General features: G+C 28.0%; 1 protein-coding gene across 2 annotated transcripts in view; it reads right to left on the reverse strand.

Moving 5' to 3' along the window:
* Nucleotides 1-474: 474 nt before the first annotated feature.
* LOC142333582 (metabotropic glutamate receptor-like) overlaps nt 475-25,579 on the reverse strand; it is an 876,009-nt gene continuing 850,904 nt past the window's right edge. The window contains exons 15-16 of one of the 2 annotated variants that reach the window (XR_012758640.1): nt 15,419-15,576; nt 475-590 (exon numbers count right to left, since the gene is read on the reverse strand). The gene's annotated coding sequence lies outside the window, so the exon portion shown is untranslated. The remainder of the gene's footprint in view (nt 591-15,418; nt 15,577-25,579) is intronic. The other variant, XM_075380890.1, reaches the window with a different exon arrangement.

Here is a 25,579-nt window from a genome sequence, read left to right on the forward strand (position 1 = left end):
TGTTCTTTGGCGGTTGGATTTCAATTAACCACATATCTCAGGAATGGTCGAACCGAGACTGTACAAGACTACACTTCATTTACATTCATACATATCATCCTCATTCATCCTCTGCAGTATTATCTGAACGGTAGTTACCGGAGGCTAAACAGGAAACGAAAGAGAGAAGAGAGTATAACATATTTTCATCAGTAGGTACTTTATTTTGTTTTTTATTTTTTATATCATGTTGTCTATAAATGTGAGTCAGTATCTATCAATACAATCATTAATATTTATAGGTAATATGCAACATAAAATATATCGAAAAAATCACAAACATACTTAGAGACAGAAAAAAATTACAATTTTTGAAACAACAAACAAAATACACAATAGAAATATAGAATAGAAACGAAAAATATACCAAATACAGCAGGCCAGAAATATACAAATTAGTCTGCATTAATTTTATTAAATACTAGCACGTTTGCACACGTATATACAAAGACATTAACAACAATATTTAATAAAATAATATTTTTACCTACCCCATGCATAAATGATTTTCATATATTTGAAGACTTGTCCTTGTTTTTCAACATAAACCACTGTAAAATAAATATTAAATGGATGAGGTAGATGATAAAACAACAACAACAGAATTAATAGACTAAATTTTATAATAATCAATAACTAATTTTTTTTTTGTAATTGGTTAATAATAACCTGCTTTTCTTCAGTCTAGGATAAAACAATCGATTAAAAGTACTAACATAATCAACTTTTGGGAATTCTATATATCAATACTTCATCTCTTACTGGCTTTCCTAACAATTATTTGTCATTATCACAAAATTTTCTTTTTTAATAAAAATGTTGAAATAGATTCAGTTAAACTAAAAAAAAAATGTATAAATTAAATCAATATACTGATGAAAAGTTTTATAATATAAAGATTTTTCTTATTAAAGAGAAAAAAAATTTATTTCATACTTTTAATTGTTAAACTTATTATAATTCAAATAATGTATTGTATAAATAAAATTTATAAGTAAAATTAGAAGAAAGAAACATGAAGAATAATAAAGCTAACTTTATCTCTTGAGCTTTTCGGACAAACATAAAATTAAATATCTAAAAAGATTGTTCGTTCGGCTCGAGTCATTAAGTTTGCTAAATTTCAACGAAATGGAAGATATATATCAAGAAAGAACAAAACTTTAGGAATAGAAAATGATTTTTTTTTTTTAATTTAAAGATACATTTGAAAAATATTTTAAAAAATTTAAAGACATTTTCTTCAAATTTTAAAAATTAAAAAAAATTAATTAAATGTGACTTTTTAACACTATTTTTTTAATTATAATTTATATTATTTAGCTACTTAACATGTGTTATGCAAATGGATAATTTATTTGGGTAAATTACACATCATACATCTGTACTGTATACACAGGTGACTCCATAAGATATGTAAAGAATTTCAAGACCTATAAGACAAGTGAAAATAAAGAAAAACTTTCATATAAAATAGGTAAAGAAACAGTTTTCAAGTTGTAACTTGTAAAAATCTTGTTAAAAATTTCAGCTCCAACAGTAAAATGAAGCCGTACTGAAATTTATATTAAGGGGTAAATTTGATGGGTTTTGATCTGAATATTTGACTAAAAAACAGGTTTCAGAACTGTCTCTCAGGCAAATTTTGAGAAAACTACCATGAAATACAATAAAAAAAAAATGGCATCACAAAATGAATTTTTTAAGATCCATTCATTAAATTTCTATGAGTATAAATAAATAATATTTCAACAGAATTTTTAAAAAAATTACTTTTGAGAAAATCTATGTATGTAACATGATGAAGAGATTAAAAAACATGTATTGTAACATGATGAAGTTTTAAAAGAAATTTGACTTTTATTAAAAACAAAGTAGATGAAACCAGTAAGAAAAATTTTCACAGTTAAATATTGAAGAAATAAGGTCAATTATTAAAAAATAAATAAAAATGTATTACAAACTTACTACGTGTTCAGTTCAAAAAGTGATGCAACCTTATGGAAGAATGTTTCTTTCTTTTGTTGCAAGTTTAATTGAGGAAAAATGGGTTACACAAAACAACAGAGAATATTTATTGTATCCCAATACATTAAATGTGCCAATTATGTCCAGACCCAGAATGCCTTCACAGAAAAGTACAGTGTAGATGAGCCAAACAAGTACTCCATCAAACGGCTGTACAACAAGTTCCAAGAGACAGGAATTGTGCAGATGCAACGAAAAGTGGTCGACTGAATGTGATAAAACTAGAAAAGTTGATCAATGTGCATGCTGCATATTCTGTTAGTCCCAAGAACTCTGCAACATCTATCTAGTCAGTCTGGTCTCTCCATTGGTAGCGTGCACACGGCATTGTGCAAGTGTTTAAAGATGCATCTGTACAAAATTTCAGTTGTTCACCTGCAGACACTGGAAAATGTGTAGATTTCTGTCAGTGGTTTATGTCATCTGATGGAGAAAAACTCGATAAGTGGTTTTGGTCTGATGAGGCATGGTTTCACTTTGATGAATATGTGAATGTACAGAATTAATGCATTTGATGCATTAATTTCTCATTTGATGCACAAATCTTCTCTCCATAGACAAAAAGTAGGTATTTGGTTTGCAATGTCACTTAGTGAATCTTCACAACATTTTTTCATGTAACAGTAAGTGCACCAATTTGTAGTCACTGTGCCTTCAGATTGGCTAGAGTATATGTGGTTTCAGCAGAACAATGCCATGGTTTATACTGCCAACAACACTATTACTTTCTTGGATCAGTGCTTTCATGGACAAGTGATTTTGAAGGGGTTGAGGTCCCCTCGATCACCTGATTTATCTCCTCCTGACTTTTACTAGTAGGAGGCTTCTTTCAAAACTCATCCTCACACCGTTGCTGAATTGCAGAGCGAAATTGAATGATGTGCCACTGCAATTCCTCAACTAATGTTACATGTGTTTAAGAGCATGAAATCTTGTATTCAATTATATGAATCATATAACGGAGGCCACTTTTTGAACACACTGTATTACAGTAATTATGAAAAATGTCCTCGTCTACTGTTATTACCAAAATATTCCTTTCAATTTAAAATTCCAAAAATGGCTCCTTTTAAAGTATCAGGAGTATTCTGAATAATTTCAACTGCATACAAAATTCTTTTTAATTCTTCTTTTCTAGTTATCTTTTGTTTGTATATTAACAACTTCATATGACCCTAATATTTTATGGTTTTTGACCTGAAAAATTGAATAAAACAGGTCTCAAAACTGTATCTCCGGTAATTTTTGAGAAAACTACTGCAAGACAAAAATTGATGTTGCAAAACACAATTTGTTTTAGTTAAATTTCCCATAAACAAAGAGAAATTAATAAAAAAAATTAATTCTGAAAAAATCTAAGTAAGGCACATAGGTACTGAATATGATAAGAGTTTAATAAATTTGACTAAAAAAAAAAAAACATATTGAAACATGACAAAAAATAGTGTATTATAATTTTAAACTGAAACATATCAATGTAGAAAAATATTTAGAACCAAAATTAGCTGATCTCTGTGGCAAAATCTCGGCTTTTAATTCGAAGGGGTCTTTAAACTTGGGATCACTGGATTAAAGCCAGGTTGGCATTTTTCATATACTACAAAATTCCATTTCCATATTTCCATGTACAAGCTTCTTCGATGAATTAATTCATGAAAAAAAATTAATTATTACAAAAAGATATATTATAACTTACTTAACAATAATTTTTGAAAATGTCCTTGTTTACATAATATTCTACTTAATTTACAATTATAATTCCTTGTGAGATTCTTCTTAATCTCAGCAATGAAGGAGCAATATGCGACTGCAATTCAGCAAACTGAAATTGGAAGTAGTTTATTTCCTGTAACTTGCAGCAGAGAATATACTAGTTTTAATTTTTACATTTAAGAATTTGATATGAATAGTGCTGCTGTAACCAACTGGAAAAATTTTGTAAGGAATGTATGGACGGATATGTTATTCCATCACCCAGTAATAAAAGTGGTAATGGACTGAACATGAAAATAGATGAATCTCTTTTTTCAAGGCAACATTACAGTGTTGGGGCAGTTTACCCTCAGCAATGGGTGATCATGGGAATTTGCACAAACACCCAAAAAACCCATAAATATCCAATTTTGCAGAGAAACAAAGGATTGTTTCATATATGCAGTCTCTGATCGAATGAAAGACAAGTTGCTTCTTATAGAGGTGTATTAGACCTGGGACAAACATAATTCCTGATTGTTACTGGAGTTTAAATATTATAGCTAATCTAGAAGGTTACAATTTTACACATCACACTGTTTATCAGTTAGTTAACTTTCAAGATCCAATTACCAGGGCATATACAAACACAATGGAGTGTTTATGGGCAGCAGCAAAAAGATAGAGTTGCAAGGAGTATAATACATCAAAATATATGTTAGACTCGACAAGGACCTATTCGATCAAATTTTACAGGATATTTCCTTATTTTGGCCTCCACAACAGTGAAAATAAGTAAAACTTATTTTTTATTATTATAACAGTAATTAAGGATTTGTGTTCACTTTCAAAATAAGAACCCCCCACAATAAAATTAATAATTTATAGTAAAAGAAATACATATTACTAAAATATATATATGTGTGTGTGTGTGTATCTCTTCCCCCCCCCCAGGTAAAAATGAAAATAATCAGGTTTTTAAACAATAAACCAAGAAAATTTATTAAATGTAGTATTTTCTTTAATACTCATGACAAAACACTTTGCTGCTGCAGTCTTCATTAAAAATTGGTGGATCGAACTATAATCAGCTGATGTTATTACTGGTTTGTTTTTTTGAGTTATGCAGATATGTATTAAAAAAAATAAGGTCATAATCGTTGTTGAATTCATTCATTTAATATATCACTGTTGTAAATTTGTATATCTTATCATATAAAAAGGCAACACAAGACAATGCAAATAATAATTAACAAATATAAATAAAACACACAGCACAATAAACTTTACAGCTGAACAATAATAAAATACACTAATAAATTTTCTTTAGCTCAATATCATAAAAAGTAAATAACAGAAACATATTTTTTAAATATACAGAAAACTAACAATGGCAAACACTTTAATTTAAATATCTCCAATCATCCGCTATTATAAAAATTATCTGGTTTTAGCTCTTAGAAACAAGATCTACAGAATACTTAACACATTCATATCATCTGAAGACTGTATAAAAGAAATTCAACATTACAAAATACCTAGCGCAGTTACAATGACACGCTTGAATACAAAATTTAAACACACACTTAGGAAAAAAGCTGACAACACAGTTGTAGGACTTTCCCATATGCGGCTTTTTTTGATGCACCAGCATACACATACAACTAAATTAAAAATATTTATAATTTTATTCAAATATATAACATTTTTTGTTTATTTAATTCAATGATTCTAACTAAAGCGCGCATGGATACCGTATTTCATTCACGCTGGAGTATTTGCATGAAAATTTTTTTTTGTCTTCAGTCATTTGACTGGTTTCTGCAGCTCTCCAAGATTCCCTATCTAGTGCTAGTCATTTCATTTCGCTATACCCTCTACATCCTACTCCCTAACAATATGTTTTACATATTCCAAACATTGCCTGCCTGCACAATTTTTTCCTTCTATCTGAGCCTCTAATATTAAAGCGACTATTCCAGGATGCCTTAATATGTGGCCTATAAGTCTGTCTCTTCTTTTAACTATATTTTTCCAAATGCTTCTTTCTTCATCGGTTTGCCGCAATACCTCTTCATTTGTCACTTTATCCACCCACCAGATTTTTAACATTCTCCTATAGAACCACATTTCAAAAGCTTCTAATCTTTTCTTCTCAGGTACTCTGATCCATATAAAGCGATGCTCCAAACATATACTTTCAAAAATCTTTTCCTGACATTTAAATTAATTTTTGATGTAAACAAATTATATTTCTGAACGAAAGCTTGTTTTGCCTGTGCTATTCAGGATTTTATATCGCTCGTGCTTCATCCATCTTTAGTAATTCTACTTCCCAAATAACAAAATTCTTCTACCTCCATAATCTTTTCCCTTCCTATTTTCACATTCAGTGGTCCATCTTCGTTATTTCTACTATATTTCATTACTTTCATTTTGTTCTTGTTTTAGTATTTCTTGCATAGGACTTCATCCATGCCGTTCATTGTTTCTTCTAAATCCTTTTTTACTCTCAGCTAGAAAATAAAATACTTTTTTACACTTTTAAATACTTTTACACTTTTTAATTTATTTAATACTACAGCTCACCTGTGACATTTTAACATAGCAGACAACTACAGCAGCTGCATGTCAGTTCTACACTAGTGCTCCTTTGTGGTGAAAGCGGGTACTAATGATGCACTACATTGATTTAGCCACTAATTTATTTTAGAGCATTTTTTGGGGTAGGAGTGTAATTTTGAAAAAATTCTTTTATGAAAATATTATTTTTTAATTGTTAACAAATGTGCCTAAGAAACATAAGACCTTAATTAGGTGAAATCTTGAGATAGTAAGGATGACCTTGCTCTACAGCTTCATCCCTTTGACCTTTTAAGTTCAGAATTTAATGGCATCAATGCCCCATATATAGAAATAATCTGATCAAGTTTGGTCAAAATCGGTTGACTAGTTCTGGTGATATAAGGTATGAAACACTGAACACACACATATGTACATGCAAACATTTCCATCCAATTTTTGTGATTTTTGGGTTCCTTAGATGTCAATATGTAAAGATTCAGTTAAAAGTGCATTTGCCCAAATTGGACCATTTACAATATTTTCCCTTCTAAAGCTATAGTGCTAGGCGGGAAAGTAAAATATCTCGAACATTAAAAAAAAACTCTCAATGCATTGTAAACTTCAGAACAACAAAAGAAAACAAAGCATTACATATAAAATATGCAACTCAATTTTCAAATCAGATTATCTACTAAAAATCATGATGATATTTTACATGTAAACAAAATAGGACTACACCTGAATACACATAATATCTATGAAGTAATAAAGAAAAATTACACTAACTACAAAAATACAATTAAAATCAAAGATACTTTTATGTTCTAAACATGTGTCTTGCTTAATTAAAAAAAAAAAAAAAAACAACCAACAAATAACACCAGCTGCTGTTGAGAAGATCCCATTAATGACTGAATACAGTAAAAAAAAAAAAAAAAAACGAATCTCATGAATTTTGAAACCTTTACATTTCATAAATTTGATTCAGTTTAAAGTAATTTTCTTCACAGACTATCATGAACAAAAACGTAGTAAATAATTTAATTAAAATAGTTAACAAATAATAAATAAATGTCTTTCACTTTGAGCTGTGACCTATTTTTAACTTAGTTAATGTATTATTCTGAGTCTAACTAACCAATTTAAAGTTCAGTGGGATAGTTCCACATTTAGAGATATTTTAGTTGTTTTCAATTGGCTTTTTAATTTTAGGCTTTTAAAGTTTCCAGCTTTATCCAAGAATTACATCCATCATCCTTCTGGGACAATTAATTGCTTCATAATGGAATTCCATTGGAGTTATATTATTCATTCTCACAACTCATTCCTTTTTCATAATCTTGTTACCGTTTTCCTATTTTTTTGTTCTCTTTGTGGAAAGGTCTGGTCCTAATATGCCAATACTGAGAACATTAGTACATGTAAAAATTAAAACAAAAGTAACTTTTGGTGTCATCTATTGGGAGGACTGCATTTTGACCAATTCAACAGTTTTGTTTTCTGTCTAATGGATGCAACTTTCAAGTGAAATTCTTTCAAAAAGATTACTTTAAAATGGAACTCTAAAATTTGTTGATTAGTTCCAGTTTATTAAAAAAAATTCTAATTATACGGAAATTTATTTCTAGATCTTTACAGAGCTACTGCATGGCTCCTTCAATAATAGAATCATATTTATTAGTTATTCATGGTATTTAGGTGTTAAGTGTTATAATACTGCTGACGGAACAGATTTAAAAAAAAATCTTCTGGAAGCATAGGAGGGGTGATCAAAAAGTACCTGACTTTGTCTCATAAAAACAAAAATGTTTAACCTATTTAAGTTCAATGACTTGACCCGTCTGATTTAACACACTGAAACGATGTTTCCATTGTTAGAAGCATTTTTTATTTCTTCTCAGTCTTTCAATCTCTTTCTTTAAGTGGAATTTTAAGCTTATGAAAGAGCCAAAAATTGCAGAGAGCAATGTCTGGTGAGTAAGAAACCTGCTGAACTTTGTTCAATTCATGTTTTGCCAAGAATCTTTAAATCTTTAGATAAGTTGTCATAAATGAGCTGAAGCTTTGTCATGATGAATTTTCCAATCCCCATTTTCCTAAAGCTATGTTCTCTTTCACTGAATAGAATCTCTTATCAAAAGAAAAGTTATATAGTAATCTTTACTGATAGTTTGTCCTTGAGGAGCATACTCGTAATGAACCATGCCTTAATAATCAAAAAAGACTGACAGGATGATTTTCATGCTGTTGTGAAAATTCATAATGACAATGATCTAATTTTAGCTCTGCACCACAACTTATCCAAAGATTCTTGCCTAAAAACAGGACTGAACAATTTCAACCGGCTCCTTACTTACTAGATAACAACTCTCTGCTGTTTCTCGTTCTTTCCTAAACTTAAAATTCTGCTTAAAGGAAAGAAATTTAAAGATACAGAAGAAATCAAAAGAAATTTGATAAGAAAACTTAAAACTTATAGTGTTCACTAAAAACCCATTGGGTTGGTCTAGTAGTAAACTCATCATTGCAAATCAGCTGATTTCGAAGCCAAGAGTATTCTATGGTTCAAATCTTGGTAAAGGCAGTTTGTTGTCTTTTTTTTATGAGTTAATAGTTCAACTGCTATGATTATTAGCCCAAATGGAAATTTGTAGCGTATGAAAACTCCCATGCCTAACCGGGATCTCTGGATGAAAGGCCAAGATGCTACCACTCCCCCATGAAGATCAGCAAAAAATATTATGAGATAACAGACATAGACTTCTTTGGTAATTTTCCCCTATGAGAAGGGAAATTTGTAGCATATGAAAAATGTCATGCATGACCAGGATTAGAACCCAAGATCCCCAGATGAGATGCTACCACTTTGCCACGGAGATCAGCAAGGCACTTTTATATGGATTTGAACACTCAATCGTGTTCTTTGGAGGTTGGGTTTCAATTAACCACACATCTCAGGAATGGTCGACCTGAGACTGTACAAGACTACACTTCATTTACATTCATACATAACATTCTCATACATCCTCTGAAGTAATACCTTACGGTAATTCTGGAGGCTAAACAGAAAAAGAAAGTGTTTATTAACAATAATGTTTTTCCTTTTTTCCTAAAAATAACATTTTTGCTTCCAACAATGGAAACATCACTAAGAAAAGTGTGTTGCATCAGAAGGGGATAAGTAATTGAACTAAATAGTTTAAGTATTTTCAATTTTATGGGCCAAGGTCATCTTAGTCTTTCATATGAAGATCAAGGGTTTGAATCCTGGTCAGGCATGGAATTTTTCATATGCTACAAATTTCCATTCTCATAGGATATACACCTTGTATATCAATGTATTTTTGTTGAAAAATAATTTTTTAAATTTGTTTTTTTTTTTATAGAAATAATAAAGAAAAAGATTAACTGATTAAAATATTTAACAGTTCCAGTGAATGAATAATTTTTTTTAAGTAAATAAAAATGAGCCTCACAATACGTTGGAAAATCTATCCATTTTAATCATAAATAAAATAATTAGTTAAATAAAATCTGCTATGATTTTATCCATGATTGTCTACAATGAAAATTATTTTAAACAATTTGAATTACATTAAATATCATTTTCCATTGTCTCTATAATTATTTTCAGCAACTGGTACTGCTATTTTCATGTTCTTACTCCATCTTCAATTAAATTCTAGTAGTTTTTTTTCGTATCGCACACAAAAAAATTTATAATGTGGTCAAAGAATGAAACAAATTTATTTTATTTATTCATTTTGGTCCATCTCTATTATTAAAACATCTATTGGTCATTTGATGTTTTAATATCAAATGACCACTTGACTCTGTTGGTCAAGTGCATAAAAAAATTTTCCAATAAATGATTATTACTTAATTGTAATTTGAGTATAATTTTACATAATTATTGGTATTAGAATTAGTAATTTAAATCTTTTGTTCTATTAATATGAAAAATTAACCTGAAAAAAAAAATATATATAAAAAATGTTAGGGTCCTGAGATGAAAAACAAGTCACTGTAAAAAATTGCATAGCTATTCTCAAGAAAAATAAACGTTTTATGCCAGGCATACTAGGAAAATTGATAAGTCAAGAAAGGTTTCTCAATGACAACACCACAATTAGCCTACTAGTCAACATTTAAGCATATACATGACATCTTTATGCCATTTACATTAGGGACTAACGTAATATTAGCATTGAGAAAGCTTATGTGATACTAATTTTTGGATTTCAAGTAATATAAATTACAAAACAACCATAAGGAAAACTGTGATAAGTAGCATAAAGAAACAAATTAATCTACCATTTTTGTCATGAAATCATGCATTATATATACAGCCTCGACTGGTAAAAAAAAAAAAAAAAACTGGTGATCTTTGATTTAACTTAACGAATCATAACAAGTAGATCATGTGTGACTATGAATATTGATGTATAAGTGCTCCTGCATTTCGTATTGTATAATTTGTAACATAATATTAATCAACACTTGTCTTACTGCTTCTATAAACGTTACCTAGCAAATAATATTTGTATAAAAAATTGTAAATTCTTGAAACATTTTTAGTTCCTTATACCATTATATTATTATTCAAATAAATACATATGATATTAAAAAAGTAAAAGACCCCTTAAAACAACTTTTCAACAGTTAAATATAGAAAAATGAAATTTAACAGATTCTCCTACCTTAAAACAATTTATGAGGTCACCTCATCCTTAAGCTACCCATGAGAGAAAATTTTAAATGGAAAGGGAGGTATTATAATATATTTTAAAGTGCATTAAAAAACAAAAAATTTGGACTATGATAAATCCTAACCAAAATTGCAGCTATTTAATATTTTCACAGCTAATTTCAAAAGTGGCCTACAATACTCTCAAGTAGTAGTCTCATGCCAAGAAAATAAATCATTTTTGAGGTAAGAGCATTTGTTAAATTTTATCTCATTTATCATTATACTTTTGAACAAAATATTAAACCACTTTTGAAACTATCTGCGAAAAAAACATTAAATGGATAAAGTTGATGTAGCCAGAAGTTTTTAATGTTAACATTTTTTTTTTCATTGCCTTTTTAAAACGATGTGACACAATCCTTTCCATTTAACATTTTTTAATTGTTTCCTGGCTACGCCGGTCAAGTTATGCAATTCATTTTTTGTTTTGTTTTTGCTTTTAATTTTGAAAACTTTCAACCATAGCCAGAAATTAGTTCAATAAAATTTTTAAAATTTCAATTCTTTCATTTTAAATAAATTAAAATATCAAATTTAAAAAAAAAAAGATTTTTTTTATGTGGGAGCTTTCCCAGTAGGAGAGGGGTGTATTAATGGTATTAAATTATTTTAATGACTATAGTTTAACAAAATATGTTTGGAACATTAAAATTTTGAAATTTTGAAAACGCTTTTCTCATTTTGGGGGTACTCATACTCAAAGAGAAGCATTTGGGTAAAATTAATTTTCAAGAAAAAATCCTTAGATGGTGATAATAAATTTAAAAAACGAACTTTTTAAAATCTTTTAAAAAATACAGTCATAATTCTAAATAAATAAAGTTGTAAATTTTCTACAAAGTGGTGAAATTGTCTAATTTTTTTTCCCCAAGAAATACTAAAGGGTACGGGCTATCTGAAGGCTTATCGAAGTAGAGTATGTAGATGTAAAATACTCTTTTTCTGAAGCAAGAAAAAAATATATACGTATCGTCGTTTTTTGGGGGAGTGAATATTAAATAAAGATTTTTGGTAATTTGTGATCTTGATAAAAACAAAAACTTTAACTTTTGTAACAAATCTTTTAAGTGCTCTAATAATAATAATTTGAAATTATATTTTGGCAAAAACACCTCGTACCCCTTTTTCCAATTTTTTCAAAAGTTTAATACATTCTTTTACCCTAAAGGTAGTACTTGTCCTCTAACAAGGTTGAAGAAAATCAGACAACAGGTTCCAGAATTATACAACCAAATACAGCCCAACATATATAGATTTAAACATCTGTCTGACAGAAATAGATTTTTTGGACTTGGGAGGATTGGAATAAAAAAACTTTTTTGCAGATTATTTACAATTTATTTATATCAATTTTTAAAATGTCTTTTTCAAGTACAAACTTAAAAAGAACCATTTATTTTTATGTTTTCAAATCTATATATTTCTTATATCAGTAAAACAGATTATTTTTAAAGTAGAAACATATACTAAATTTTATTTTTCTACGTTAACTGTTGAAAAGTTATTTATGTGATCCCATGCTTTATTAGCTCCTTGTATATTAATCAGAAATAGTTTAAAATAATAAGAACATTTAAATGTTTTTTTAATAATGTATAATTTTATGGCAAAACTTTTCTATTGTTTTTAAATAAAAAAACTTCCAAGTGATTTTCTACAAATAATCTAATAGAAAGGAATAAAGGAAATCTAACCCTCTCTCACGCATAGTTTTATTTTTTATCAATATTCCTGTTTTTCTTGTATTATTTAAATTTAATAGTAAAGTTAATCAATCAATTTTTAATTTAAATAAAAAAGAGCTGTTATCTTCTACACTAAATTTTCATCAGACTCATCCTTAAGTTAGTTTGAATCCAAAGCAAAGGGATTTTTATTGTGTCCCTATCCCACCATATTCAGAGATTATTCTGTTTTATTATAAGTAATGATTAAAAATATATCAAATTTTCTTTTTATTTCCTTTAAAATTATATGTTATAATCCTACTTTTGCATTTAAAATTACTGAGTTTCCACCCCTCCAGAATGTGGTAATTCATATTGAAAAATGGTAAATTGTTTCAAGGTAGATGCATTTGTAAAATTTAATTTTTATATTAAAATGTTGAAAATTAAGGAATACCATTTTTTTGTAGAACTGCACTGTTCATAGAGTTCTTTGTTATTTTTTAGCATTTATTTCAAATTTTACTACAATAATGTTTTTAAATATTCCAAATCCTAAATGCTAGATGAACAAAAACTTTTTTTCATGATTTTTTACAATGAAAAAACTAATCACATTGTAAAACTACATATGCCCATTAAGGATTCATTTATTCAGTCATCTGACACATTTTTAAAAATTTGTATAAACTCTTTTGCCACTAAATTTTGTTGCAGAGAAACAGTATCTTGTTTTTAAACTAGATCAGTAACCTCAAGGGCTATTTAGTAAAACGTACAAATTATTTCTTCTTGTAACAATTTGAGACATGGTTCTCCAATTCAGTACCATGGGAAAAAGTATAGATTCATAATGCCACTGCTCCAAATACCTGTCTATAAATTTAAACAAAGAATATTTAACTCATTTTGTGCAATCTCATTTAAATTCGAGTCACTTCAGTAAAAACTGTTTATTTATTTATTCGTTAAGGCTACTGTGAGAACTTTAACTCAATTATAGTTAACTATGATAGTAAGTGAATTTTGTAATATATGAAAAATACAAAGTATGAGTGAGATTCAACCCTAGAACTTTGTAGATGAAAGCTAGATACTTTTAATATCCTACTATAGTTAGAGTTATGATTATTAAATACAATAATTTTCATTTTGAAATTAACCTAATCTGAATAGATATATACTGGGTATCCCAAAAGTTCCTAGGGGATTTCAATAGCTAATAACCTTTTTACAAATTTTAATTTACAAAAGTGGATTACAAATGCCATTCATTAGTATAATTTATGCTGTTTTTAAAATTAATTCCATAAATACTTGCCATTTTCAGCCTCACACATTCTTGCACGTGTTCTCCATTTAAGATCTTCATTAAAAAGCCTTATTTCAGCTCAAATGTTCTCTTTTAGCTCTTTACGGATTCAGGGTTTATTGATATTAGTACTCCCCTTGAGGTAATTCCACACAAAAAAGTTGGGTGGCTATCACATCAGCCGACTATGGTGGATATGAAATTTCTGAACCTTTCAAAATGATTCATTCACCAAATATCTCTGTTAAGAACTCCACTGTTGGCCTGGCTATGTGAGATGTGGCTCCCATCCTGCTGTAACTAGATGTCATATTTTGTAATACAGGTTGTAGAAAATTTCAGAGCACAGCTCAATACCGTTCACCAGTAACAATTACAGGATTTCCATCTTCATCTTTGAAAAAATATGACCTTGGGCAGTGATTCCACACTAAACTGTATATTTTGTGGAATGAAGTTGTCTTTCATGTACGACTTGGATTTTCTGTTTCCCAAAACCTACAATTCTGTTATTTACGAATCCATTCGGATGGAAGTAAGGCTTTTTTACATTGAAACATCTTATTAATTTTTAAAATCACTGAAGAATTTTTGGGAAACTTTATACTTTGAAAACTGGGCTGTATGTCATACTAGACTACAAATCATTTCATCATAAAAATTCAAAACAAATCTTTCATAATGCACAGTAGAAAATAAAGGTGATAACTTTTTAACTTAAAAATATGTACCTTACCTTACTGTTGTATGAAATCTCAAAATCATAAATGACTTTCAAATAGATTTTGAACAAAAGATTAAACAGAATTTTATAATAATTTTATGAAACATGGTTTGTTGGTATAATTATCTAATTAATAATTAAAAAACTCATTTACCAACAATTCTTTTATATATGTGTTCACATGCTTTCAAAATAAAATTCCATCGTCAGGAACTAAAAAAATTTTTGTTATAATATTATTAAACTGAAACTTCTTTGTCATGTAAATTTGTTTATGTAATGTAATATAATATAACAGTGGTAATCATAGTTTAAAATTACGTTGACTTAATGGTGAAGACATTCACAACAGGACGGGTGTTAAGATGACCTATTAGTATGATGAGCACTGTTATATTATATTACGTTACATAAACAAATTTACATGACAAAGAAATTTTATTTTTAAAGACTATAACATAAAAAAATGTTTAGTTCCTGATAATGGAATTTTATTCCGAAGGCGTTTGAATGCATATATAAAAGAATTGTTGGTAAGTGGGTTTTTTAATTATTAATTAGAATTTTTTAATATTTTCATCAGTTAAATCTGTTTGTGATCACTCAACACTTGATAAATCATTAATGTTTCTTCTACTAACCTCATATTTAAGTTGTAGATAGAATTATATGTTTCTTCATCACTTTTGTTTCTCATAAAAACTGTCAGATAAATGTATACTATCTATTTTCAATTTATGATTCATGTTTACTACTCATAAAATTCAGCAAATAACTAAAAGAGTAGCTTCAACAAATCCTGAAAACAAAAGATATTGTGTATATGTTGATTAGGTTGAAATAATATTAATAACTTTATTCGGCTTGGTAAAGTGACTTTTGGAACATTTTGTTTTATTAAATTAGATAACAAAATTACACCAGTAATTCTAACAGCATGTATTTTTTATATTGTTTAATTTTTTTTTAATACTTTAAATTTCTTGATATGTATTCCACAGGATTAATTATTCCAAGATGGGAAACTTGTTTTAAAATATGTTCTATAAACATTTATAAATTTCAGTCAATCATTTTTTTCTGTAATTGACTGACATACATTTAGAAATACAAAAACTACAGTTATAAATTACTAAAAAAAATATTTTTAATTACTTAAATTAATTTTCCCTAAAAAAAGGCATAAAACTATTAATTAAAAGGTATATTTTAAAGTATTAAACATAATAAAATAGAATAGAAATGTATATTTAAGACAAGAATGAAGATTACGAAAGCTAACTTTATCCCTTGAGCTTTTCGGACAAACATAAAATTAAATATTTAAATAAAGCTTGTTCGTTCGGCTCGAGTCATTAAGTTTGCTAAATTTCACAAAATGGAAGATTTCAAGAAGGAAGATACAAACAAGAAATGATAAGATAAGGTAAAGGAAAATAATATAGATTAATAATAAATTCAACCGTTATGTATTACTGATATAAACTGATTATTCAGAGAACTCTGTCAAAATATAGAAAAGATAAATCTTTAGAAATATACATATGAAATGTAACTGGTATCGTTACCAGTTACAAGACAATATAGAGTCTTTTCTGTTAAACACCTGCTACAGTATTTTTTTTAATTTCATAATTACTTTTAGTTTTCTTAAAAATCCTCCATTTTCAAACCTACCTATCTGCACATAAAATCAACACTTTATCATTTGAATACGACTGACAGTACAAAGTGAGAATTTTTACAACATATAAGCTAATTCTAGAATTAACATAACACTACACAATACAAGTATCTGTAAATTAATCAATCTGAAAAAAAAATAGTATCAAAACGAATGAGTACAGATAAAAACAAAATTAGGAACATCACATAACAATAAACGACACACTAATTGTTTTCTTTACATCCCTGCATTTACTAAATAATAAGAGGCCTAACATAATTAATGTAATTTATAATTTATTAAAATAATATGATTTAATATTAATGTCAAGCTAACAAATGTGAATAATCTTAAAATTAGAGAAAAAAGGGTGCACAAGACTAAACAGAAAAGATTCTATTATTGTATATAATAAAATTCATACAAACTAATTCATTTTGATAAAAAAAAAAAAAAAATATTGTAGCAATTTTAGATTTAAGTTAGAATAAATTTTAAAATAGAAATGGTTCTTAAAACCAAATTTAATTATTTGATTTTCTTTTTGTATTTATGTATTTGTAAACAAGGAAAATTCTCTATTAAATAATTGTATTCTTTTGCAGTAAATTAACTGAGTGATTGTTTCATGTCATATTCTGTTTGTCCAATGTTGAACTTTATATATTTACACTAATTTTGTTTACAAAATGTTGGTATTTTTGTCTGTAGCATGAACAATTCTGTGTATCTGAACATTTGTTTTGTTCTTAGTCCTAAAAATTTTACTTTATGTAAGCTAATTATTTCTGAGTCTTTGTTTCAAAATAGTTTTTTATTTATTTGGTTATTTTTGTTTTTATCCATATTTATTTTCAGTTGTATAGGAGTGTCTATTCTGGAAGTAAATATCTAGCAGTTTAATTGATTTGGAGCCTGTAGACAGCTGCATCCCTTGATCATTTAGTGTGCATGTAGCTTGTTACATTTCTGGATTGCAAGAATAAGATATGTCATTAATTACAATCAAACAACAGAATAGTGGCTGGGAGAAAGTAATCAAGGTTCAAATCATAGTAAAGGTAGTTTTATATGGATTTGAATACCGGTGTTCTTTAGTGGTTGGGTTTCAATTAATCATACCTCAGGAATGGTTGACCTGTGACTGTACAAGACTACATTTACATTCATACATAGGATATTTCATTCACCCTCTAAAGTAATACCTTAGGATGGTTCCAGAGGGTAAACAGAAAAAGAAAAGTAATGAAGGGGCAGTTAGTGTTAAAATATAACTGATCTGGTAGGAAAACTGTTTTCCCCACACTAATTTAAATAATAACCACCCTCTCAAAATAAATACTAACCTCCGTACCAGTCAGAAGTAACCCCCAACACCATGAGTAACTCAATGACTATGTTATTACATCATTCCTCTGTGCTACATATTCTCAAATGTTTTGTTTTCTTATGTTACCTAACACAGATATATTTTCTTCTGATATATCATATAGGCTGTGATGATTTTGGCACAAACCAATAATTTAAAGTGTCTTTCTTTTTAAAATCTTTTTCAAAGAGATCATGTGCTGGGGGAGTTAAAGAGTCTATGAAAAGCAATGAGATGGTGCTTGTGGTCATTGGTGCATGAGATTGGTACACTGTTCAAGTCATTTTTAGTTTTCTGTAGCTCTGCTAGGAAAATGCAACAAATTTCATTCAGATACATTCATATTTTGTTGTTAGCAGTTGTTTGGAGGTAACCTGCCTATTTTTAAAATGTAGATAAATCATACTATAAGAGTATGAACGAAAAACTTGAGCATGGATTAAGTGTACATAATTAAAAGATTATGTTGAAAAATAAAAACCTTATTATTATGTTTCCAAAAAACTTTTATGTTCTTTATTTTTGCATGGGATTATCAAACACCTCTTTTATTATTATCAATAGATTGAATTTTCAGTTCCTTATATAAAATATTATCTACAATTATTGTATTTTTATTATGTCAATTATTCAAAATACTATAATAAACAATTACAGTAAAATATACAACAAATTTACAGTTTAGAATCATTAAATAAGTAAATAAAAGTGTGTGGAATGATCTATGAATCATGCTTCTAAGTGCTGTAAGTTTAACAGGATAGAACGTTCAGAATAACAAACAAAACAAAAAAAAATCATCATGGTATTCATCAAAAACTTGTTCCTCATGTGTTATTAAACTTCTCTAAATGTACAAATTCAATATTCATCAAAGATACAAACTCAACATAATAACTACAAACTTGACAGTAATTAAAATTTAGTTTTTACTAACCCCTTATGGAAAATAATATGCAATTACACCTATTATTTGTGATGAAATTTGTAATACAACTTCTTTAAGACCTAACTTATTCATTACAATTGAAATTATCAGTCAGAAACGCCTTTCACCCAAGTTATGTCCTTGTGAGTTATGCAGTACCTTCACCCAAAATTTTGTTATTTTGCACTAAATATGTGTAATATACATTAATTGATAACTAAATATTTTTTTTCAGTTAAATTTAGTTAAGAATATGGTTAGATTTGCTTAAGGTTAAGTTGGGCCGAAGTCTTGAATTGTGACTTCATCACATATATGACAGTGTTTGTCAAGTTTATAAATTACATATAAACCGTCCTAAACTTTTACTTGACTTAAATCTTACTTTACACAATTAAATTAAATCAAGTTATTTACTCCATAAATAATGTATATCGTATATTTATAAAAATCCACACCTTAAGATTAATCTAACTTAATTTAGTCTTATATCATTCTTAATTTCACTGAAAGCACATTATTTAATCCAAAAATAACATATTTACACTTGTAGATAACTCTAGTGAAGGGTTCTGATAAATAATTTCAATTGTAATAAATAACTTCGGTCCTAAATAAGATATATTTCAAATTTCATCAAAAAAAGAGGCGAGTCTGAAATTTTATATAATTATCAGAAAAAATTTTAAAAAAATACAATAATCTAGATAACAAATTTAAATGTAATGAAACAAACAGATAATATTAGCAAACTAAATAAACATACACAATTCATTTTTTATTAATGTATTTATGTCAAAAAAAGTACTACCAACAGGTGTTTTAACCAGAACTACATGTTGTACATCAACAACAGTGTTTCCATCACAGATGAAGTCTACGATGTGATTATTGCCCACTACAAAAAAAAATTGTGTATATAATTTCAAAGGAAATGCGTTTTCTAGCTAAGATATTTCGGTTTTCAAAATAAAAAACTATTAAGTAATATATAGATTGAGATTATTGTAGATTCTCTATAAAATAATAAAACTTTCCTCTTTTTTTACTAAAATTCTAAAAACACTGTTTTCTAAAATTTTTGGCAGCTAAATGGTAAAAAATTATGCATGAGGATTACTAGTAATTTAATGCTTAAATATTTATAAAATATAACTTATTTATTTAAAATATAACAATACATAACAAAAAGATATTTTTTAATAAAGATAATATGTAGATATGTATGTATTATAAACATGTTTACATAAAATAATAATACAAAATGAATGTTTTTAATTATTAACTTAACTATAACATATATAATAACATTATCTAGTAAATAATAACATACATAATACACAATATTTCAACTGTATTTTTCAGTCAACTATTAAATATTTACTTTCAAGGTAAGTTATCCTTCATTACCCTTCATATCTAGGCAGATGTTGTGCAGTTAGCCAAATTAGGCATAGAATATGTTCAAGAACTTAACTTTTATTTTTTGAATGAAACGTGAGTTATAGTACACAGTTAACTAACTTGTTAACAATGTTGGTGGTAGAAGCAAAATCATAAATTTACAGGACTGTTCATTAAATTTGGGAGTGCTTTACTTTTAACTAGCTTTTGATTTATTTTTGAGTATATAAAATCATACCGTATCATTTTAAAGGTAATTTATTTAATCATTATTTAATAATAACTATGTAAATTTAATTCCAAGCTTGTTAGAACCAATAAAAGATAAAAATATGGGAAACAAAAATTTATTAGATTGAAATTAATTAATTATAACTAAGTTAACACAAAAAATACATTTTATAAAGTATGTTATAATGGTACTAACCTAAAATTTCAAACATTTGAATAGTAAAATGAATTACGTTACAGAAGAAAATGTTTGATATTAAAACTCTTCCACTAAAATCTACGTTTATTACAATTATCAGATGGACTACCCTATTTCAAGTCAAAGTTTTTACAGCATATAATACAATTTTACTGTTTTCTATTAAATAATCCGAAATACCATCACAACTTGTATCAAATTCGTAATCTCCTCTTTTTTTGTCAGCGTCCGAAAAATTTCAGTTACAACTTTCACAAAATCCATATTATATCAGTTGAATATTACACATATTCTTTTTAAGATTAATGGTATATTTTTTGGGACAAAAACAAGTTAATATGATATAAATACAAAATAATACTGAACACGAAAGAGAGGTTAGTTTACACTATCAATAAAGCCGTTACAGTAAACACGTTCAAAATTTGCAATCGTACAATTACAATATATCGATAACAGTGTGTTCGATAGAGACAAAATATAACAAACAGTACTCAATGACATCTATCGATGTCTGTTGAACTTCAGCAATAGACATTTTCTAGAAATGAATTCTTGATTTTTTACAATTTCAATTTGAAGAACCCATATTTATTTGTCAATAAATCAACAGCCAATATGTTAAAAACATATTTTAACATCGCTATGATAATTTGTTCAACAAGCAGTACATACGAGCGTATTTTTTAGAAATTTTGAAAACTATTATTACATTTTTTTTTACAATTTTATTTAATCATGATTTGGTGGTTAAATAAAATTGTATATTAAATTGTTAATTAAATAAAGCCGTATATGCTGTCTGTATATACGTCTTAGATGAACAATATATAATTTACAATGCGGTGAAAAATAATTTTTTTGAGCTTGGCTGCTATATGTTTCAACTATGAAAATATTATATAGTTTCAACAGGTCTTAACTGACCTTTTACTAATTATTATCATTTTTTTAAAAATAATCTACATGAAATGCTCTTTAAAGTAATAAGTAAAACTACAAATATTTTACATAAATGAAAGACCAAATACAACAGAATTTACATAGCGAGGGATATATCTTTTAATCTTTAAATTATCTTCAGTCTAATTTTTAATTATGCAATTTTCATATATTATTATTTATCAATAATACTAACTGCATAAGTAACAGTAAGTGAATTTCATCGACTCTGTTTTTAATCATGAATGTAAAACCAAAATTTTTAATGAATAATGTAGCTAACAAAACATTTTATTTATATTACATAATTTAAATAAAATTCAAACTTATCTGGTTTACAGTCATTTTACATTTTCAGTCCATTAATTGACACAGAAGATATCAGATGTAAATTATTTTTATACAAAAATCATTACTACTGCATTAGTAATATATGTGTCTGAAAATCCTTACAGTTAAATAATGTTTAAACTGTCGAAATATGGAGAATTGAAACTTTTTTTCATAACTTTAGCCTTCATTTTCTTTTCTTCTTCTTCTTCTGTAATTACCTGGATAGGATTTTTATCGCCAGATGTTCTTCCTATGCAAGGGTACAGGACCAACCAGGATGATGCCACTGGTGTAGTAGCCAGTCTTGCATCCCTGAATCTACTCGTTCAAAAGAAGGAGATGAACAGAGGTATGGGTAAGGCAGAATACAGAGTCTTTGTTTGTCCACAGGTGGTAGTAGAAATGGAATCAGTCAATAAAGAGCATATGGATCCACAGACTGATCCCGAACCTCCAGAAATGGCCGAGACATAAACATGGGGAGTGGGGTACAAGCTGACCCAGTTCCTTATTGGTCTTAGATGTTTCTAAGGTATAACAGTGCCTGCAGACGCTGAGATCCACCATGGAGTTCGATTATTGTGGGAAGAAGGATATGGCAGAATATACAGTGTTCATGTGCGATTGATTCCTAAAGGGTAGGGAAGCATGCTTGACAGAATTCGATGTGCTTATTCCAGAGAACATCGTTGGGACTATGCTGCAGACCGAATGATCATGTCATGTGGTATTCACAATGGTGGTTAAAATTATCCATACAAATATGGTGGAAAAAGTGTAGGAATGAGTAATTCTTCCTGAATCTTTTTTGAGGCTGTGTACATAGGCTACAAGTCCAGCCCCAAGGTGGAGTAACCACAAAAAAAAATAAATAATGCCCTTTCTGATGTCAACATATTACAGGAAATGTGGTATCTAATTTATAATATATGAAAAATGGCAACCTTATTAGATTTAAAACTGGAAAACTACTGACGTAAAAAAAGAGAAACAATATTTTGTCATATATACCCCTAAATATTTTTTCGGGAGATAGTTTTAATGGTAAATCCCCATCCCCTATAAAGTATTAAGTAATTATAAAAGGTTTTCTTTTATGAAGGAAAATTTGCAAAAAAAATAGAGATTGTTATCAGAGATCTTTACAAAAAGGTGGTTAGTGAAACATCTGAAATTGTAACACAGCATTCTTCAAATTTTTTCTATTAGTGTTTCTTTCTTCCGTCTTTGCTTCATTTACTATTTGAGACAATGCTTAAAGAAATTTTAATATTTTGGTTTACTGTTGGGAGTAAAATCAAAATATTTAACAAATAATACGAAAATATTTGTTAACACAGAAATCTAGGAATTTAGTAAAAAATTATTGTAATTATGAATACAAAATTTCTCACTTATCAACTTTTTCCAATTAAGTGTTCACCCATGCAAATGTGTGAAAAATTGGATTTCTATAATGTTCTAATGAAAATGCCAAAATTTGGGAGAAAATTTATATTTAAAATTAACTAATAGCACCTGTATTAATAAAAACTGCTGATCAACAAATATAAACAGTAAATAAAAAGGTGTCATGATACTAGCAATTAAAATTTTTATTTGAATTTGTTATGTATTTATCAGTTTCTTTCCTAATGCAAATCATTTATACCTAATTTATTTAATCTTCTACAAAGCATATTAAAAAAAAAACTCACTAAATTTTAATTTTTAACCTTTGATATTTTGCCAATATTTTAATCATTAGTTGAAATTTCTGTTTTATTCTTATGTTTTAAGTTCTCTTCTTTTTGTTTCTTTTTTCCTGGAAATTTCATAAATTTTTTTTAAAATTATGAATTAATTCACCACAGAAGCTTACAAAAAAGTCTGTTCATGGGAATATGAAAATAAAAATTTTTAGCATATGAAAAGTACTGTGCATGACCGGGATTCAAACTTGGGACCTGTGTATGAAAGGCCAAGATGCTATAACTCTGCCATGATCAGCTATTTCATTTTGAAATCTATTACTTTATTTTTAAATCTTCTCTGTCACACATTGCCTGTTCCTTTATGTCTAGTTCTATTATTTAAACTGTGTCTATTACTACATTATTTAAACTGATTAGGTTTATTCTTTGTTTCTTAAATTCTCTTTTGTGAATTCTCAGGTGAATCAGAAGATGAACTCCAGTTGCTTGTCTACAAATTTACTATGATAATGAAAACCAAAATGTAAAGTTTTCATCACAAAAACCAAAGTCATGGCTTTTTTTTGGCAATGAACCTGTTCAATCTAAAATAATCAAAAACTTAAGATTTTGGAACAAGTGACACTTTTACTTTCTTAGGATGTGACATTTCTTATTTAAAAAGTAATGAATGATATAGGTAACAAGAAATGTAGATTTCAACAAGCTTGTGTGACAGTTGTAAGAGATTTAAAACTAAAGCTCACATTGATAAAAATAAGAAGTTTTATAAAACATTAGCATTATCTACTTTTCCTTATGGGAGTGAAACCTGGATGACGTCAAAAAAAAAAAAAAAAAAAACAATATCAGACAGCTGAAATGAGATTTTTAAGGACAGCAAAGCAAATGACTAAGTTGAAAAGATACAGGAATGACAGAATTAGGAATGAACTCCAGGTGATAGCTGTCAATGAAACAATTAAATGGCACAGAGATAACTGGCTGGTTGAAGTCCAGAGAATGAAAGATATTAGGTTATCTAAACATACACTAGACTACATTCTAAGAGGAAGGCGAAAGGTTGGAAGACCAAGATAACGATGGGTGGTACAGTTCTAGAAGCTAGTCCTTGGCGGCAGATGATGATGTTTTTTGTCTATCAACATGCCAATTCCAGTTTATTTGTTTTGTAACTCTAGTTTTTCCACATCATTGTTTTGTAATATTTCTCCTTGGTATTTAAATCTTTTAACTACTTTAATTTTACCGTAACTTGTTTTCTAATTTCCTGGGCTGATGTTGTATATTGAACAAGCATTCAGTTTTTTCCAGAGGATATTTGAAAATCTATTCTTTTAGCTATTTAAATCTTATTAACATTCTTTTTTAATTTCTATCTTTATATTATAAGCTTCACTATTTTTTCATTTATTTTATATTTCTAAACAATGGATGTTTATATCTATCTTTACTTAGTTCTATCTTCTATTTACTTATGGGATCTCTTTATAGTCCATCAGTATTTTTTCTTGTTTATGTATGCCAAACATATAACAATTTTAAAAAAAATTTTTTTTTTTTAAAAGTACTATTTTTTCTATAGAGCAGCATTATTTTACCTATGTTTTTCAGGTGATAATAGCCAAAGAAATTTTTTACTTTAAGAAAAAGAAGCTGTATTGATAACTTAGAGAAGAAAATAGCCCTACCTGAAACAGGAGATAAATAAATATAAAAATTAAAAAACACGACTGCCAAAAAAAAATTGCTGACAAACATTACTCTTTTTGTTCATGATTTTGTATTATACTAGCAAATTTCTGAATAACCATAATCTAATTAATCGAGCATGTACCTGGTGCATGCAAAAGGTCCTTTAACCTACAAACAAATACCCTGTTTGAATTTTGGGAATTGGACAATAGTTTGCAGAAATATTGTAACAAAATCTCCCAAAACAGCGCCCCAGGGGCAACATATTTGTTATCAGTTGATGGTGATGATTGGTCTAACCTTGCACTAGGTGCTCGTGTCACCTCACCACTCTAGCCTCA

Source organism: Lycorma delicatula, chromosome 13 (genome assembly GCF_047948215.1).
Source record: "Lycorma delicatula isolate Av1 chromosome 13, ASM4794821v1, whole genome shotgun sequence".
Classification (NCBI taxonomy): Eukaryota; Metazoa; Arthropoda; class Insecta; order Hemiptera; family Fulgoridae; genus Lycorma; species Lycorma delicatula.